Source organism: Mustela erminea, chromosome 21 (assembly GCF_009829155.1).
Source record: "Mustela erminea isolate mMusErm1 chromosome 21, mMusErm1.Pri, whole genome shotgun sequence".
Lineage (NCBI taxonomy): Eukaryota > Metazoa > Chordata > Mammalia > Carnivora > Mustelidae > Mustela > Mustela erminea.
The window spans coordinates 9208861-9229988 of NC_045634.1; positions in this window are offsets into that span (position 1 = coordinate 9208861).

Below are 21128 nucleotides of genomic sequence, written 5' to 3' on the forward strand. Positions count from 1 at the left end.
TTGGCAAAGGACAGGCTCCACTCCCCTGCCCGGCTGAGTTGGAGATCAGATGAAATAAGCCAGTCTGATGAGCAGGGCACTGAGAAAGTCTCAGAAGCCATTTGTGATGAACTGGGAAAAGTTGCTAGTGTTTTCAAACTAGTTAAAAATCTTTCAAGAAATTCTGGTTTCTAAAGAAGCTCCACTGTCCTTTGAGGTCGCTGTATTTTCCTGCATGCAGTCTTATTAAGTGGAGGGACTCCTTCTCCCACCTAATTCTTATTTCAAGATCAGAGGTGTGGTCTGTCGGATCTTGGGTTATTATCCTGTCTTCCAAACCACTGCTCCTCTAGCTTCTTTTAAAAAGTCCTATTCCTTTGCATCTCACACAGGACCTGTTCTAGCTTCTAGGGCTACCCCGGATTGTTATCACTGGCTCCCTCATCCATTAAGCATTTAGTTCCTGCCTCAGTGTCTCCCACCCCATGCCGAGTCTTGTCCTGTCATCATCCTGGGAAATGAAATAATCTAACGTACTTTGAATTGCTAAGTTTCACATTGGAAGCATGCTTTCCTTCTCTGCTCTTTCATCCTGTTTTCTTCCTAGTCCTATTCTATGTTCTTTTTAGAGCATACCTTTTAACGGCAGGGACAACGATGATTTCAGTTTTCCTGCTAAAAAGCCTTCTATAGATTGCTCTTGGTAATTAAGCACAACTTGTTGAGTCGTCTCTCCATGATTTAGCTCTCACCTTTCTGAAGTACCATATGTGTTTACATCAGCCGCTCTACCTGCACCACGCTGTTTAGAGACTCAAATGTGCTATACTTTCTCACCCCAGGGCCTTTGAACATGCGTTTTTCTCTTCCTGGAGTTCTAAATCCTCTTTCTTTGCCCAGTGCCTCAAGTCAGCTTCGACCTTAACATCACGGCCTTCAGAATGCCTGTACTAATCCACACGATAAAGAAGATTGCCCTTTTAACGTTTCTAAACTCCTCCTTACGTACTTAACTTTGTAGTATTTGTCAGACTTTCTTATAATTAATTGCTTAATTGGGTCTCATTTCTACTAGACTGAAGTTCACACAGTAGTGATCACAGATGTCTTACTCATCCCTGTGTCTTCAGTGCTTCGCTTAAAACCTGGGACATGATGAAACAAATGAATATTAATCAAATAAACAGTTAACGCTCTTCTAGATTTGGTGAGCTGCCCTGCAGCAGAGCTGGTGACTCCATACCTTCTAGGCAGGTTGGGAGGATTTGCTGTGAGTCATCGGATCTGTGGGGAATGTCAGCCACGAAGAAGTTAGGAGGATAATTTGCGGATAAATAGTTGAGGGACTTAAGTCCTGCAGTCGCTGCTGCGGGCAGTAAAGGCGATATCCCTCAGAGCACACCTTTTCTGAAGTGCTTTCACCTGAGTGCCCTCTTCTCAATTTATTGTTGACTTCCAAGTGAGGTAAGTAAGGCTAGCTACAATTGCTTCTGCCACAACGTCTCTGACTCCCTGGCATCCGGACACAGGGTATCATCTGCAATTATGCTGGCAACTAAACGGCAACAATTGAGAGAAGATTTGATGTAAATAGAACAAAGAAACTCTGATCTCTACCCACGCTGCATATTCTCTTGCACTTAACATGAAAGCATTCATTACTCTCATCCTCAAAAGCGGTGGCAGAAATTCATATTGAAAGGGAAAGGTTAGACTTTGATGGGCCGCTGGTGTCACCCACAGACACCTTTGGGATAATAGACCGCACAACATGATGACTAAGGCAGTATCAACATGTATAACTCCTTTCTTCAAGAGCTGGGGAACAAAGAACTTCCCATATTATTCCAGTTTCAAATGAAAGGTGTAGTATTTTGACATCTTGATGCATGCATGGAGAAATGCTTGCAACATCTGATTTTTTTTAATAAAGTTAATCCAGAAAAAAAAAATGACATTCAGCCATAATGACTCCATTAACTATGTCTGTAGATAAATAGAAGAAAATGACCTTGAGGACAGAATGCACTGAATCACATAACAAAAGGCATGATTTAAGTAGCTTTTTTGTAAGGAATGTTGTGTTTTAGATTAAAAAGGCAAATGGATATTTGGTATATCAGTACGAAAATTTCTCCCCCATTGTCACATATTTGGCTCTACTTACCAACAGTGCAGAGAAAGAACTGGCAACATACAGATTGCATTCAGAGGACAACTGAATAGACATCTTACACATTATCAAGATTAGTTTGCCATGAAGCATATTCATGATTTGTGTAACTGTTGTTCCCCCCAGGATTATGAACCGTATGTAGCTTATTTGGCCTCAGGTAAACAAAGGATCCCTCCAGCTGTCTTTCAAATATTCCTGGATAGATTTTTCTTTATGTTTGGTGATGGATTTCCCTCCAATACAATTATGAATAGAAAGACCAATGAATGACCCAAAAGAGTGGGAGAGAGTCAAAGAGAGAGAGGGGGAGGAAGAGGGAGGGAGTGGTGAGGGCACTGCAGCAGAAAGAGAGAGACAGAGATTATTCTGACAAAGCTCTAATACCCTGAGGCTCAGTGACTTTCCACAGTGGGTCTCCTTATCCCATTGTCTTCTTGAATGAGCACTATTTTGATACATTTCTTTGAAGATGCCCTTGAACAAATCTCCCAATTCCTTTGTCCTCAATTCCAATCAGCAAAACGATTGGTCTTCTGAACCGCACATCAGCCATCTACAATGAGGAAGTAGGTCTCTTTCATGCCAACGTATTCCTAAATGAGGTTGTGGAATCCCCTTCTTTATCAATAATAGACTGGAGTGTTTATTAGGAGCACGTATTCTTACGTCTTAGCCAAGACTTAAGAAAGAATCCTTGGGGATGCATCCCAGGAATGTGCATTTTAGATAATTTCCCGGTGTGATTCTGATGCTTGAGAGGGCTGTAATTTGATAATGAGAGTGTTGACATAGGTTGGGCCTTAGCTGAGGCTGGCACTGTCACCTGGGGAAGAGCTAGATTAACTCATAAGTGAGGTTTAAATTAAAAATATAATAACACTGGCTAACAACATTTATTGAGTTTTAAAATATTCCAGACACTGCTAAATATATATATATATATTTTTTTTCATTTATTCTTTACAACATGACTAATGAGATAGGTACTATTATCATCCCCACTTGATAAATGAGAACACTTTCAGGGTTGAAGATGTTAAATAATTTGGATAAAGTCACATAACTACTGAAAGCTAACTCCCAACACTTTTTTAATGTAACTGTTTCACTGTACTGTCTCCCAGAAAGCAGTAAATAAAGATTTGGTATCTTAGCTCCATTTCTTCTCTTTCCATTTCAAAGTCCTATACAGACCACTAGGATTACTTGTTAAATTATATAGAAAAAAAAAAAAAAAAAACCACAAGATTGACAAAGACTCTCAAAGAGAACTGTAACCTACAACTTTTCCAGATCTCCTCTTGACTTTACGTCTGATTCTTAAATGGCCTTAAGAAAATACTATAGACCAAAGTTTTCCTGTTTAAAAATATCTTCTCCCACAGATCTGTACCCCTGGGGCAAATAATGCATTATATGTTAATAAAAATAATTAATAAAATAAAAAAACTTCTCTGTGTCTATAATAGTATACTTGCCATTTTTTTTCCCTTTACAATATTTCCTCTTGACAATCATGTATGGAAAGGGTCTATATACTCATAGTGAATGTCTACTATGCACCAGGCATTATAGCGATATTAAGAATAGTGAGAGTCAACAGTTTTAGTCCACGCTCAAGTAAATAAACATAAACATTTCCATATGATGCTAAGTACTAACAAGAGAATACATGCAAGACTGAGTTAAAAAAAAAAAACAAACAAACTTGGAGGGGCCGATTTTAATTAAGATGGTCAAAGAAGTCTTCTTTGAGGAGGTGGCATTTATGCTGAGACCTATAAAAAGGAGAGCAGAGGGCAATCATCCCATAGAGGAAGAACAACAAATTCGAAGTTTCTGAGATGACAAAGAACTTGCATGCCAGAAGACCTTAAAAAGAGGTGGGAATGACATTTAGTGATAAAGGGGGATAGCGACTTAGTGGTTTAGTTCAGAGATGGTATCATACAGGACTGGATAGAGAAACTGGGTTTTATTCTGAATTGAAAGAAAAGCTTCTGAGGATTTTGGTTCAGGAGAACAAAATTATTTAATTTACCCCTTAAGAGGATCTCTTGCTAATATGTGAAGCAGAGATGGAAGGGAATGATAATCACTGGAAGGCAGTCAGTGGTCTCCTGCAGTTGCTCAGATAAGAGATGATGATGGTCTGACTAAAGGGATGATTTTAGAAATGGAGGAAGTGGATGACTCTGAAATATAATTTATACATGTAATGAACAGGAAATGAAAATGAACTGAATAGAGGGCAAAGGGAAAGAAAAGAATCAGGGATGACTCCTTAGTTCCTGAATGTAGCACCCCTGAAAATGCTTAGATGCAACGTTAAAAAATAGAGGGTATTTCTGGGGACAGGTACGAAGGATGCAAAAACAAGACTGATTATAATAAAATTTAATAAAATTTGAGCTGAATATGAGAAAATCAAGTGCAGATGGCCATTGGATATGCAATCTGGAAACACAAAAGAGAAGTCCATAATAGAAATACAAATTTGAGAATAATAATCAACATGAATATGCTACTTTAGTCCATAGATGTGGATGAAATCATCTGGACACAGAGAAGGATTTAGGATGGAGCCCCGAGGGGTTCCTGGATTTAGAGGTCAGACTGAAGAAGCAAAGACATCAAAGAAATTTGAGAAAGAATGACCCAGTGGTAAGAAGAAAAAAAAAAAAGAGAGAGAGAAAGAGAGGGAGAGAGAGAGAGGATGTTGTCATGGAAGCCAAGATAGGAGTGCGTTAGAAGAAAGAAAATGTGCTCAGGTATATTGAATGCAGGTCAAGTAAAGTCAAGACAAAGAATTTGTGTAGTTGATTTAGCACTATGGTTATCTTCAATGACCTTGACAAAAGCAGTTTCAGTGAAGTGGGAGAGAATAAAAAGAGATTGCAGAGGGCCAAAGAGTAACACAAACAAAGCACGGTTTTAGAAAACTCTAGCATAATCCAATGCACAGAGTCTACAAATTTCAGTTGTATCAAACAGGGAGTGCTGTTATTTCACAGGTGAATGAGATGTGAGCTATGCAAGTATCACAGTTGGTAGTTCCAACATTGCTGGTAGTTCCAATCATCTCATTTGTCCAAATCCTGGCTGCAGTCTGCCACCACACAGCAGATGTCCAGCCTTGTTCAAATATAGACACGGATGACTGAATCCTATGGCTCTCTGGGGCTCCCAGGACTCTGCTGTCCTTGTGCTGTCCCCTGATATCGCACTAATTGAAATTGCCCTGGGAGAACACTGGGACTTGGTCCTCACTCTCCATCATCTTAATTCAAATCTTATGATTTATCAGCCTGGGCACTCTTCCCATCCTCCATTTCAACATAAAGAACTTTAACTCACCCTCTCTTGCAGCTGTTTGTTGGTCAGACAACATTAAGTTGCTAATTGCTTTATACAAAATTTGGAGTCAATGCAAGCTTTTATTGTATATAAACACTTCTTTGCTACGAATGGTGACAGTTAGAGTGGAGTCCAGAGAAGGTTTTTCACTTGTTTCTTTGATGATGATGATGATAATAATGATTATTATTTTAAGGTGGAGCTAATGTAACATGTGAGATGTTGATGGAGATGATCCAGTAGTTGGCCCTTCTATAGCGATACAAAACTGCTGATAGTAAGACAAATAGCAAGCACTGTCCACATTTGTCAAGATTACAGCCTACTTGTCTGGATTTAGTGCCGAATATCTGATCCTGAAAGCAAGGAATGAGTTGGAGGTAATATTCCTGATCTGGGAAATATGGGAGTCATGCAAGAGCAAAGGGTTAGGCTCATGTAAGAGGAAGAGATCACAGTTACTGTAACTGGGATGCAAAGCTGAGATTTGTCTTAAGAAACAAAGCTAAAGTTCAGAGGCAACAGATCAGAGCCAAGTCAGCAAAAGGTTCAGTTTGATGTTAAACTTCTGGGGATATCAATCATGACTCTTGGTTAGGAGGCAACTTGAGAGATCTATACCCTGAAGCAGGGCTAATTCAAGAGCTGGTGACTCAAGCATCAAAGACGTGAGCAGTAGAGGGATACTGGGGCAAGGCTGCAGTGAGTGTTATTAGATATAAATCCTAATTTAATATTTATTTAGTCTTTATGTGTCCTCCTGGCTGTGTGTCTCCTACCTACTTAATGAGATGCTCTTCCATTGCATCCTGTTCAACAGCTTAAAATTTAATCATTTTCTAATAAAAAAAAAGATTTATCTGTTTCTCTGTCTCTTAGTCATCAGGGTTCAAAATATCACTTAAAAATAATCTATCAACTCTATTTTCCTTTCAGATGAACCTTCAAACATTTACCAAGTTTTTCATGTTACATTTTCTAATATAATTTCTATTCTTCATCTCTCTTTTTACATTTCCTTTCCAAAGATGTGTTAAACTGCAGAATACAGGTTTTGTCATTGTATATACCCAGGTTCAAATATTCAGTCTGTGATATACTACATTTATAATTGTTTATGACTTAAATCTAAATATTCATTTGTTTTTCTTAAAATAGTGAGGAGGTACCTGGGTGGCTTAGTTGCTTAAGCATCTGACTCTTGATTTTGGCTCAGGTCATGATTTCTGGGTTATGAGATGGAACCCGGTGTCGAGCTCTGCATCAGGAGTGGAGACTGCTTTAAAATTCTCTTTCTCCCTCTGCTTCTGTCCCACGCTCCACACTGGATGTTTGTTCTCTTTCCAAAGAGAGAGAGAGAGAGACAGAGAGAAATAAAATAGTGATAACAATTAATTTTTAAAATGTTTTCTAGAGGTAAAATGGCAAATTGTATGTAAGATATGTAAGGTAATCTAATACATACCCAATAAACAATAGTTTCTTCTTCCTTTCACAATTTATTCAGCAGATCTAAGTGGAACGAATGGTGAAATTCTATCTGTTCTGCCCATATTCTTTCTGTGTCTTTTTTTCCTGAATGACTTTGAGTAAATTCATATCCCTAAAACACCTTTAGTCAAACATTTAAAAGATTTTCCTTATCAGTGAGATAATTCCTAACTTTAGATCCCCTGTGATCTCATGTAAATTCTCACATCCAGCCAGATTTAGCTGGATTGTCCCTTATGAATATCACATTACTTCAGACCTGTGTTCCTCACTGTTTCCCTTGTTAGAATGTTCTTAATGTTCATTATTGACAAAGATGCTCAGAATGGGGAACTCTCTTACGCTGTTGGTGGGAATGCAAACTGCTGCAGCCACTCTGAAAAATAGTATGGAGGCTCCTCAAGAAGTTAAGAATAGAACTGCCCTACGACTCAGCAATTGCACTACTAGGTATTTACCTCTCAAAATACGAATGCAATGATTTGAAGGGACACATGCACCCCAATGTTTATAGCAGTTTATAGCAGTCCACAATAGTCAAAATGTGGAAAAAGCCCAGATGTTCATAGATAGAGGAATGGATAAAGAAGATGTGATACACACACACACACAGACACAGACACACACACACACACACACACACACAGGAATGTTACTCAGCCATCAAAAGAATGAAATCTTGCCATTTGCAAGACACAGACGGAACTAGAGTTCATGATGCTAAGCACTGTAAGTCAGTCAGAGAAAGACAATTACCATATGATTTCACTCATATGTGGAATTTAAGAAACAAAACAGGTCAACTTAGGGGAAGGGAAGGAAAAATAAAATAAGATGAAAATAGAGAGGTAGGCAAACAATGAGAGACTCTAAACTGTAGACAACAAACTGAGGGGGGTGGGGGGATGGGGTAATTAGATAATGGGCATTAAAGAGGACATTTGATGTATGAGCTATATGCAACTGATGAATCACTAAGTTCTACCCCTGGAACTAATAATGCACTGTACATTAACTAAATTGAATTTAAATTAAAAAAATTAAACCAGGTGATTCACAGACCTGTACCTCTGGGGATAAAAATATATTATATGTTTATAAAAAATAAAAAATTAAAAAATTAAAAAAAGTACAAAAGTCTATAACAATAAAAAAAATTAAGATCTAGAGGAAAAAAAAATAAGATCAAGGAACCATTGTTAAGTGTATATGCCATGGAGAAGAGTGATAGAAATTGATTTTTATTTTCAAAAGTTTGTCCCAGCTTCCAAGTAGCAAATAGAGAAAGAGAACTTAGATAAATGGTTAGAAAACAGTTGCATTAATTTAGGCCAGAGCAGATAGCGATGGGAAAGGTGGGTTAAAGATTGAGATAGAGGTAAGTAGAGGCATTTGTTATATTTTTGGTGGATAAATTAATAAATAGAAAATATCAAAAAAAGACAACCAGGTTTCTTTCTTTCTTTTTTTCCCCTTATTTTAAAATTTTATTTATTTTATTTTTTTAAATAAACATATAATGTATTATTAGCCCCAGGGGTACAGGTCAGTGAATCACAAGGTTTACACATTTCACAGCACTCAGCATAGCACATACCCTCCCCAATGTTCATAGCCCCACCACCCTCTTTCTAACCCCTCCCCCTGACCACACTGTTTGTTTTGTGACGTTAAGAGTCTCTTATGGTTTGTCTCCCTCCTGATCCCATCTTGTTTCATTTATTCTTTTCCTATCCCCCAAATGCCCTACGTTGCATCTCCACTTTCTCATATCAGGGAGAGCATATGACAGTCGTCTTTCTCCGATTAACTTATTTTGCTAAGCATAAAACCCTCTAGTTACATCCATTTCATCGCAAATGGCAAGATTTCATTTCTTTTGATGGCTGCATAGTATTCCGGTGTGTGTGTGTGTGTGTGTGTGTGTGTGTGTGTGTGTGTGTGTATCTCACATCTTCTTTATCCATTCATCTGTTGATGGATATCTTGGTTCTTTCCATAGTTTGGCTATTGTGGACATTGCTGCTATAAACATTCAGGTGAATGTGCCTGTTCAGATCACTATGTTTGTATCTTTAGGGTAAATACCCAGTAGTGCAATTGCTGGGTCATAAGGTAGCTCTATTTTCAACTTTTTGAGGAACCGCCATGCTGTTTTCAAGAGTGGTTGTACCAGCTTGCATTCCCACCAACAGTGTAGGTGGTTTCCCCTTTCTCTGCATCCTTGCCAGCACCTGTCATTTCCTGCTTGTTAATTTTAGCTATTCTGACTGGTGTGGGTATCTCATTGTGGTTTTGATTTGTATTTCCCTTATGCCGAGTGATGTGGAGCACCTTTTCATGTGTCTGTTGACAATCTTGATGTCTTCTTTGCAGAAATGTCTGTTCATGTCCTCTGCTCATTTTTGATTGGATTATTTGTTCTTTGGGTGTTGAGTTTGCTAACCTTTTTATAGGTTTTGGATACTAGCCCTTTATCTGATATGTCATTTGCAAATATCTTCTCCATTTTGTCAGTTGTCTTTTGGTTTTGTTAACTGTTTCCTTTGCTGTGCAAAAGCTTTTGATCTTGATGAAGTCAAGCCTTTGGTGATGTTCCTAGGAAGAAGTTGCTGCCTGTGTTCTCCTCGAGGATTTTGATGGATTCCTTTCTCACATTGAGGTTCTTCATCCATTTTGAGTCTATTTTGGTGTGTGGTATAAGGAAATGGTCCAGTTTCATTTTTCTGCATGTGGCTGTCCAATTTTCCCAACACCGTTTGTTGAAGAGGCTGTCTTTTTTCCATTGGACATTTTTTCCTGCTTTGTTGAAGATTAGTTGACCATAGAGTTGAGGGTCTATTTCTGGGCTCTCTATTCTGTTCCATTGATCTGTGTCTGTTTTTGTGCCAGTACCGTATGACAACCAGGTTTCTGACTGGTACAGCTAGATGATAAGTGCTCTAGCTATCACTGAAAGAGAAACACTGGAAAAAATACCATATGGGGTGGTAGAGGAAGGACATATATGTCATTTTGAACCTACTGAGTTTAAGGTGTCTCTGATATATCTCAGACAGAACAAACATACAGCTGGACATATAACACACACAAGAGGTAATACTTCTATAGCATTTCATGGCACAAAGTATTTTCCTAAGGAGGTGAAGATGTCAACTAAAATTGGTTTTGGAAATCAAAAAGTGGACTGTGCTGAATATGTTAATTAGTGAACTATGTACATTTTGGTGTCAAATTTGACTCTGATTTTGAATAAAATTCTCTAGGAAGAGAAAGAGAAGACAGATTAAGAATGAGTCTTGAGGAACTCCAATATGTAATGCCTCATAGATGCATATAAACATCCTAGGAAATGGAAAAAATAGTTCCCAAAAGTGTAGAAGGAAAAACAGGATAGTGTTGGCTCACAAAAACCAAGGGAAAATTAGTTTCCAGGAAGGACAGAGTGGAAGAGTGGATGTCAACACCTAATGCTACCAGGAGGTCAAGTAAGATAAGAACTGAAAACTCTTTGGTGATCATAGTGACATGACAGCCAATGGTGCCATTAAGAAGAGCTCTTTCAATGGGATGATTGACTGGAGGCCATTTTTTAGTGTGTCAGAAAGATAAGAAATAAGGGAATGTAAGACTAGAAAGCTTCTTTGAGAAATTTGACTCCAAACTGGAAGAGACAGGTATAGGAGAAGAGAGAAAGAGTGATAGCTTATAGGGATAAGACTTTGAGTGAACATGCTTTCTTTTTTAAAAGAAGAAAGGCTTAAAACAACAGCAACAACAGTCATATCCACAACAAAAAACACTTGAAAGAACTGGAGATTGAGAGGCTGAGTACATGACAGAGAAGTAATAACTGGTAGTGACATTTTTCTCGAGAAGTTAATTAGAGAGATGAGTCTTATAAAGAAGAATGGCAGATAAGATAGGTATATTTGTTTGATATCTTGAAAATTAAGAAGTTCTTGTCTAATAAATCATATTTTATTGATAAAACAGGAAGTTGATAAAAGTAAATTGACAATTTGAAAAGAGGAGAAAAGGACTAAAATCATCTTGGAGGGTGGTAGAGTTGATAGGAGAAAAATGATATGATGTTTGAGTAGTGTTGAAAGACTATGTTGGGCTGTATCATAAATTTGCAGTGGATGTCATCTTCCGGTTATTTGCCTTTGGCAGAGTGAGTGATCAGCTGTTCAGTGATAGGTATGGAGAGAGTGTGTAATCTGTACATTAGCTGTGATTAGCCTTAACTGTGAGTAACTAAAAGCAAAACAAAATGATAACAAACTCACAATAATGATAAGAAGCAAGAGAGGAATTTTCTGTCTTTCAACATTCATTAAATTTAGGGATAGTCTATGTATGACAAATTACTGTGCTTGGGTGTGTCCTATCTGATTCATCAGGTATGTGTCGTTTCCTTTCCCAGAATCACTGCATGAGACAAGAGGGTTGTTGCATTTTCAACCATAATGTCTACTTTTTAACAAACTGGAAAGAAAAAAGAACAAGCAGACCATGCACCCTTCCTTGGAATATTGCTCAGCCATCAGAAAGGATGAATACCCAACTTTTGCATCAACATGGCTGCGACTGGAGGAGATTATGCTGAGTGAAATAAGTCAAGCAGAGAAAATCAATTATCATATGTGAGTTTCACTTACTTGTGGAACATAAGGAATAACACGGAGGACATTAGGAGAAGTAAAGGAAAAGTAAAGAGGGGGAAATTGGAGGGGGAGACAAACCATGAGAGACTGTGGACTCTGAGAAACAAACTGATGGGGTGTGGGGGGAATGGGTAAAGCTGGTGGTGGGTATTAAGGAGGGCACGTATTGCATGGAGCACTGGGGGATATACATAAACAGTGAATCTTGGATCACTACATAAAAAACTAATGTTGTATTGTATGGTGACTAACATAACACAATAAAAATTTTTAAAAATTAAAAAGTAAAGACACTCTCTGAAACAGCACACTTGAGTCACATGGTCACCCCTAGATGAAGGGGTGTGGGTTTTGATACTTATTCCAGATGTCTATGTACTGAGACAGCACTCAATTTTCTATTATAGAGGAAGAGGGCAAGCATAGATATTAGAGGGAAACTAGAAGTCTTTTTCAGAGTTAGAGTTACCCAGAAAGATAATTTCTCAAGGTGAGTGTTCATGGTATCTGCAAATGCAGCAAGCTGGAAAATAGAAAGGTTGTAGCTGAAATGGTGTTTAAACTGGAGTTTGGGAGGTAGAACCATTATGAATAATGAAATAGCCCAGGCATGGGGGAGAATTTCCTTGAAAATGAGGTGGGAAACTGAGAGGCACGTTTGGATGAGTCAGGGAAATGGATGCTCATGTTGTTTCCAATGAGAGCAGCCCTTGGAGTGGGGAAGAAGCTTGTCCCAGGTAGCAAAGCCTTTGATGAATGGGAAGGAGTTATGCCAGCATAATAAATGATAATAGTAGAGAGCAGAAGGGAATGATATAACCGAATGTCATGAGCCTTGAAGAGATAGGTTTAAAATTATATGGGTAAGATAATGCTCTGAAAGCAGCAATGGGTAGCAGGGATGCCTCAAGCCATCTCTAGCTTGAAGATGTGAGATTTGAGAAAATAAACTGCCACCGCCTCAGAGGGAATAAAGGAAGTAGTACCTTCAAAAGATGGGCAGGTGTCAGTTAACGTAATGAGGAAAGAAGTCTAAAGATGGCAAAAAGCTTGTTGGTCAATGAGTTCTAATCTCACAAAGGGAGGGATTGGGAAAGGGAGAGATTGGGAGGTTTGGGGAAAGGAGGACAATGGGATGGGGAGGGCTTTAGAAGATGGAGATGGTCATTGGGGAGAGGACTAATGGGAATATCTTGTAAAAACAGGGAGAGGAAGGAGCATGCTATTTCTACAGTCACTTGGATATGAATGGACACTGGGCTTATTGGCAGGTAGATTTCTCAGTCTGGTGAGGTGATGGCAGACCCAAAAGTCAGCGACTCCATAGGCTGTGTAGAATGAATGAGGGTAGATTCAAACCCGAAATCTCTCTAGTGGCTTGGTTTGAGTGATGGTGGTTCCAAAAACTTGGAGTCATCACTCACTACTGGTTTACTGATACTAGACCCAGTGAAATGCCTCCTCACAAAAATACTTATTTTAGAAATAAATTAAATTTCAAAGGTTTTGTCATATTACTAAAGTAATGTATAGTTATTATATAAAATACAGATAAGCATCAAGAAGGAAGAGCCATGGGGCGCCTGGGTGGCTCAGTGAGTTAAAGCCTCTGCCATCAGCTCAGGTCAAGATCTCAGGGTCCTGGGATCCAGCCCCGCATTGGGCTCTCCGCTCAGCAGGGAGCCTGCTTCCCCTCTTTCTCTGCTTGCCTCTCTGTCTACTTGTGACATTTCTCTCTCTGTCAAATAAATAAATAAAATCTTAAAAAAAAAAAGATGGAAAAGCCACTATGTTTTTATCTTCCTGAGAAAATCCCTTTGAATTTAAAGAACAAGTCTAATGCTTATTTTTTTTATAAACAATTTATCTAATTATTTGAGAGAGAGAGAGAGAGAGGAGGGACACAGAGAGAGGGTGAGAGAGAATCTCAAGCAGGCTCCATGCCCAGTGTAGAGCCCAGTGTGGAGCTCAGTCTCATGACCCTGAGATCATGACCTGAGATGAAATCAAGAGTCAGACACTTAACTGACTGAGTTACCCAGGTGCTCCAAGGCCAATGCTTTATATTAAAAATATAACATATGCTAAAATTAATGCTTTTGTATAAAAGTAGTTAAGTTTATTCAAAGTTTTTACCTTTTACATTATTTTTATATCTCTTGCACAGTCTGTAGATAGTGTATATTCACACCTCAGTCACTGGACTCCAAACAGAAACATTTTCCTATCTGAAATGATTACCAGGTTCAAGAGTTGGCATTTTTGAGGTTATTTGTCACAGCCATGATTTATTTAATACAGAACTAATAGTGAGGAATGCACCTTTGAATGGTTCCTTTTTTTTTTTTTTTTTTAACAGTGGACAATTCTATGATGTGGCTTCATGGAGTCCTAAAAGCACAAAGCTGAAGTTCAGATTGGAAACCATTTCCTAAATCTCTCTCATCTGACAGATGAGGAAACAGAGTCTTAGAGAGGAGCATGGCTTGTCCTCCATCACTGAGCTAGTCTGTGCTGGGAATATGCATGGATGTCCTCTACTTGCTCCCCAGTCTCTCAGGCTACAGCACCTTCCACTACCTATGGAGTACACACTGCTGTGAGGGCCAGGTCAGGAACAGAGCCAGTAGCAGCCCTCTCTTATGCTTAGTGACATCTGTTGTCTTTGTCTAATCATCTGCAAGGATAGCACTGTCCTTCCTCTCTTGCTTCATCTGTGGTGTGAGTTATTATGGGCTGATCTGATCTGGTCCACCCCTGTCTTCCCTCAACACCAAGTATACCATCACAGACACAGTGGACCTTCCATAATATTTGCAGAATGAACATGTAGCCCAATAAATCCACTCCCTTTCTCCAGTTAGGGTGACACTGGAATCTTAAGGAAAACAAGGTAAATTATTTGACTTGACAGAGAGGTGCTCTCAGTGAGGAGCCACCCTGCTTAACCGAGACACAGAATGACCACCCTCCATGGCATCATCGCCAAGAAGGAGGTTGTTGGGAGGATGTGTGCTGAGGAGGAGCCTTCCCTGTGAGGCTGAGAGGCCAGTTTAGGGAGGACTCGTCTCATTTACATGGAGATGGGAACACTTGGGTTAGTTTGACATATCTTTGAATGTTTTTATCATCTCTGTGAACCAAAGTTCTGAAGTGTATCAGGGCTCGAAGCCAGCCTTCCGCTATGAATAATGAACTTAAATGAGGCCCTTTGTGTTGATTATCTGATGATTCATTTTAATATAGCAGTCACTTCAGACTGTGCTGAAAAAAAAATACAGGATATGTTCAGGTGGCATTTTTGATTCATGGCCTTTCTTTTATGATTTATTATTCTGAGATATTCAATTTGAAAAGCAAATAGTTTGATACTAAGTGATATATTATTTTTCTTTAGTGTGAAGAAAGCCATGTTGACAAGCTGGGGAGAGAAGCTAACAGTGAGGGGGAGAGCTTTCTTCCTTCGCGATTCATCAGGATGTGGCATCGACTCTAAACACAAGAGACTTTTTGGATAAAAGAATCATTTGCTGAAGCCTTTTGTTCCTTGAATAAACAAATTTGAATGCCAGTCTAACTAAAGTCAAACTCTTTACGAAGCCCATTGCAAGAATTGCAAAGTAGAGAGCATGCGTAGGCTTCCTGTAGACGAGTCCTGGGCTCCTGTAGAACATACTATAGCAGACAACCAAAGACCAGTGAAAAGGCTTCTTAACAATTACATACCGAAGTCAAGTAATAATATGCAGGGGAGGGAAAAAGAGCCAGAAAGTGATCATAGAGGGTTACGATTGATTAGGGAAGGCTTCAGAGGAGAGCCATAGGGCATTGGAATTCAAATGGATTGAGACATTTGCAGAAAGCTGGACTGTGGGAGATCAGGTATGAAGATATGATCGCGGAATCCCAGGAGTATTGACGTTACTTTTAGAATTCTGAATTGAAGAGAGGGAAAGAGAAGAATAGAGAAAAGAAGAGAATCATACAATTACATTGCGAGATGTTTTCAAAGATCTAAATAGATGATAAATATTATCATGGAGAAGAATATTGTGATAATATAAATTTTAACCAAGTTTACCTATATATTTAGGCCAGTTTCAAATAATAACCAAAAATTCTTTTATGGAGCTGATATGGACAAGATAAGATGATTATAAATTTATTTGGAAGAGCCGAAGGCCAAGAGGAGCCAAAAACTTCTGAGGAAGTGGGGAGGGTCCTTGCCTTACCAGCTACCAGGACTTCTTGTAAAACGCTCATAATGAAGAAAGGCTATGAATCCAGGGATAAACAATTGAGCAGAGGAATAGAATAGAGAGTAGACATCCAATCCACAACTTTCAGTGTCTATGTCAGACATAGACTATAAGCTTGATTTGGGACAAAATATTGATTTCAAATTAGCAACTTAAAACAACAACAACAAAGTTGTGAGTATTTCTCCAGGTAATGTGGATCTTCCGCATGATGAGTTCTACTTTCTGTTGAATGCCATAGATAGAGATGCCATTCGTCTTGCGCACCTTTTTCTAAGTATTTTTTTTTTTAAGATTTTATTTATTTTGACAGAGAGAGAGAGAAATCACAAGTAGGGAGAGAGGCAGGCAGAGAGAGAGAGAGAGAGAGAGAGGCGGAAGCAGGCTCCCTTCGGAGCAGAGAGCCTGACGTGGGGCTCGATCCCAGGATCCTGGGATCATGACCTGAGCCGAAGGCAGAGGCTTTAACCCACTGAGCCACCCAGGCGCCCCATCTAAGTATTTTTAATTTTTAAAATGTAAAAATGATTTTTATGATCTTCTCATTTGATTTTAAGCCTATCATTCTAAATTTAGAGAAAGTTATGAATGGCCTTACTTGGACATCTATAAATGTCACCTCCCGGTGAAGCTGCTCCTTGACTCTGTGAGGTGAAACAAACTCGCGTGTCCTTTGTGTTCCCCCAACTATCTACACAAACACTCATTATCATGTAGTCTTTTTTTTTTTTTTTTAATTCTTCCAGAGAGTGAGCTCATCAAGGGAAGAGATACTGTCTTTTTATCTTTGTGTCACTGGGGCTAGACAGAATATTTAGGCTGTGGTACGTATTCAATAATTACTTACTGAATGAATGAAAGCATGAATGGATCCCTCTGATGTGTTTTAGATCATTGCTTACTGAATGGAGGGACAGGGCCTAGAACACTACGAGGGAATCATTTCCAACAAGGTTTTATAATTTATTGATGAGATGAGAGTAGAGGTTGTTAAAGATCATACAAGGAAAACGAATAAAAATTCAGTTCATCCAGAAAACAATTCCTTTTCAAATACACGCACTTTAAAAGTACATCACTTATTCTCATCACTGAGCTGGTAATTTCAGGACAGTAAGAAAAAAAGTTATATTTTATGATGCTGCCTCAGCACAAAACCCATTAATTATATTCCTGTGAGCTGGAATAAAAGGTATCTTGAAAATTCCAAACAAAGTGATTTCTCAACGACAAGATGTGAACCAATTAAAATCAGATACTGGAAAGAACTGCTTTGCAATAGGCATTTTTGAGAGGGCTTCAGGGAAAATGATGCGTGTACATCATTTGTTTTAATCTAAATAAGATGAGAAGTGGAGACCTAAGAAGAATATTCTGCATGAACCAAGTCATGAATAGCCCAGTGCATTGGTTTGGGATACACTTGGGATTTTAAGAAGGGACTTCTCCATTTCTCTTCACCTACAAATCACCGGTTTATTTATTTGTCCATATATACTCCTCTCTACCCCACTATGTGTTTTTATTAAAGGAATGTGGTAAAAATATTCAACATGTTCTCTGTTTTTAGGCTCTATTTTTCCTTCCTAGAAACCTTTTTTTAGCAAGAATGCACTCTTCACCAATAAGTTAGTAGCTGATTTTTATAATCCAAAGTTATAAACTCTAGATATAAATTCTCAGTCATTAATTTAGATAATTGGTACAGTTCGAGCATTAATTCCATTATAAAGATATTTTAGATATTTTAAAATCATAATATTCATTTGATACATTCTACTTTTCAATTAGCTAAAACATCTCTATTACCAAAACATAGTGTTTCATGACCCTTCTGGATATCAGAACCTTCAAAAGCTAAGGTAGCATTGTATAGGGGAAATGAACATAAACTTTGGAGGCAGACTACCTGCGTTTGAATTCTAGTTCTGTTACACACCAGCTTTGTAAGCTTGGGCCCATGACTTAACCCCTCTGTGTCTCTATTTCTTCATCTATAAAACAGTAATGATGATACTTAAAAAGTACCTACTCATAGAATTGTAAGTTATTTAAAGTTTGAACAATTTATTCTATGTTAAAGCATTTAGAATAGGGCCTGGTACTTAGGAAACTTTGTAGGTATTTCTTTATTATTGTTATTTTCATTGTTGTTATTATAGGGCTCTGAAGGATGCCACACTGTGTTAACATAACCTCTTTCAACCTATTCACTACTTAAAAGATATCCAGAAAGGGAAAGTAGAGAACTATAGTAGAGTCAAACATGATTGATTCATTGCACTGTATTTATTTGAAAACAAAGCAAATGTTGTATATGGGTCACAGAAGAATTTATTAGAAAGATGTAGAGGGGAGAAGGAATAGAAAACCACCACTTACTACTTTTTCAATACCATTACCACTAACACCGTACAAAACACTTCACATGTTCTACTTTTACAAATCAACTTACTGTAGAGGTCAGCAAACTTTTTCCATAAAAGTCAAGAGATTTTTCTATCTTTGGCTTTATTGGCCTTTTGGTCCCTGTTGCAACCACTCATCTGGATATGTAACATGAAAGCAGCCACAAACAACATGTAAAAAATACGCATGGCTGCCTGTGATCCAATAAAACTTCATTTGCAAAAATTAAGCATGGGCTAGATTTGGCTCATGGGCTGAACTTGGATCACACCTGATTCAAAGCAACATGGATACTGATTCTAGTTTTCATCTATTGTGTTGACTATGCTTTTTATGACGTGGTACAGAGTAAATGGACCCTGATATCATTCTTTGCTTTTTGTCCCTTACCTTTATGTTTCCTGGTTCCTATCCATGATCAACTAATTGATGAATCTAACTATGGGTTTCAATTTTTTTTGGCTCCTTTTGTTTACCTCTCCAAATCCAATCTCCACATTTCTATATTCTTCTTTTTTTTTTTTTTTTTAGATTGATCGACTCATTTATTTATTTATTTATGAGAGGGGGGAGAGTGAGCATGAGCAGGAGGGACAAAGGGAGAGGGAGAGAGAATCTCAAGCAGACTTCACAATGAGTGCAGAGCCTGATGCAGGGCTAGATCCTACCACCATGAGATCACAAGCTGAGTGGAAACCAAGAGTCTAATGTCTAACCAACTATTCCACCCAGCTAGCTACCCTAGCACTTCTAAATTCTTGTTAGGTTGGCATGAAGGAACCTGGGAGTAGATGCGTGGATTCCTATGTCTCCTGGCTTTCAGTGAGTTTAGCCAACAGGCATCCCATTTAGAGATCCAAGGAGGGATAGTGCAGGGATAGTTCTTCTCTTAACAACCTTCCTACAACTAGTAGAAGGTGGCTATGTTCTTCTGCATGAATACTTTTCCTCTCAAGGAGGGCAATACCACCACAAAACTCCTCTTTGGTTTCAGGAACAACTTGCTCACCTTATATCTTAGGGCTTCTCAGAGATAAGGTCTGGATTACTAAATTCTGCCTTGTGAATTCCCCTAACTGCATGCCCTTGGAAGTAGTATCTTTGAGAAAGACTTCTCCTTTATTTTCCTAATTTGAGTGTACCATCAGTTTCTGTGGGGACCTTGGCTGACAGCTACTCTGTCTTCCACAACCAATGCCACAGGAGCAGTCTCAGCCCCAATATGTCATGGGGCTTAGCATTTAATTTGTTACTGATCATCTCATTATAATGTTACTGATCATCAATTTGGGATTGGAATTTACTCATAAAGGGTAGTCAGTGTTGACTGTCCAAATCTGTGAGTCAATGGGATGCTGGGAAAGATTTTGTCAAGGCTTAGCAAGGAAATGGAATTAACAGAAATGTGGCATAAATGTAGAGATGCGGGCAGCAATAAAGCCCTTTGGAGATAACAACTGGTAACCTACGGCCCAACTCAGAAAGATCAACTTCAGGTTCAGGCCAGGCTTCCATTTGGCGAGGAATTTGATTGGGTGAGCAGAGTGAAGAACACAGCTTTGGTACTGAAACAGACGTCCTGGGATTTCAGTCCCAATGGCAGGTGTCTGCTCTAGCTGGGTCACTGAGTCAGTTCATAGGTTTGTGCTTTCTTTCTTTCTTTCTTTCTTTCTTTCTTTCTTTCTTTCTTTCTTTCTTTCTTTTTCTTTATTTATTTCTAGTTAGAGTCTCTTTCTCTTCTTATATATATTTATTTGACAGAGAGACAGCAAGAGACAGAGCACAAGCAAGGGGAGCTGGCAGAGGGAGAAGGAGACTCCCTGCTGAGCAAGGAGCCTGCACGGGGCTCTATCCCAAGACCCTGGGGTCATGATTTGAGCCAAAGGTAGCTGCTCAACTGACTGGGCCACCCAGGTGTTCCCAGGTCTGTGCTTCTGCCTTGCCTTTGAGTTGATACTAAAGTAGACAAATGTAGAACTCCCCTTGTGAGACACTTTCAGTCCATTGGAAGGAATTCCAGACCAGTCTGTAATATCCACCAGATACTATATGGACCCTCTCCAGTTCGCTACATCACTGTGTTGAATCTAAATTCTTCACACTGCTGACCACTAATTGGGATCCTCTCATATTCTAATATGTAAGAACTCAGATGCAAGAATGTCCGTTTTACAACTTCTTTGTTGCTATGCCCTTTCATGCATGTTGGGTCTCCTGCAATAAACCCATTGTCCTGGACTCCCCGGGGTTGTGCTTGTCTAGACCAATTTCTATCACTAGGTTAGTTGCCCTAGGCCCACATCCTAAAACTCTAAGAAGGAGCTCTGACCAGCTAGTATCATCTTGATGAACTCTGCTGCCCATCCTAAATGCTTTCCCACTCTAAATGCCTTCTATCTTGAAGTTGATCTATCTGAAAATGCACTGTGCTTCTTGACCTTGAAAAATCCATACATTTAGACACATACACACAATGCAAACTGCTCTTTGATTTCTGACTGCATTTGGTTAAAAGCAACAAAATGGAAGTGTGAAGTAGTGAGAAATCAGAAAAGCATCTACCAAGAGTCAGGATGCTGTGGTAGTCATGGTTCAGTCTCTGCAAGGAAAAAAGCCAGGCCCAGAGTGATATATGAAGAGTGAGAAAAGTACAAACTAATGGGTGGCTGGTTAAATTCATCTTCAATAATTCATTGAGAAATGAGTAGCAGAATAAAGCCAGAGAAATCTGAAAATGTCAAGAAGACAGACCTATTAAATGACTTTCCAACCGTTACCCAAGGTCAG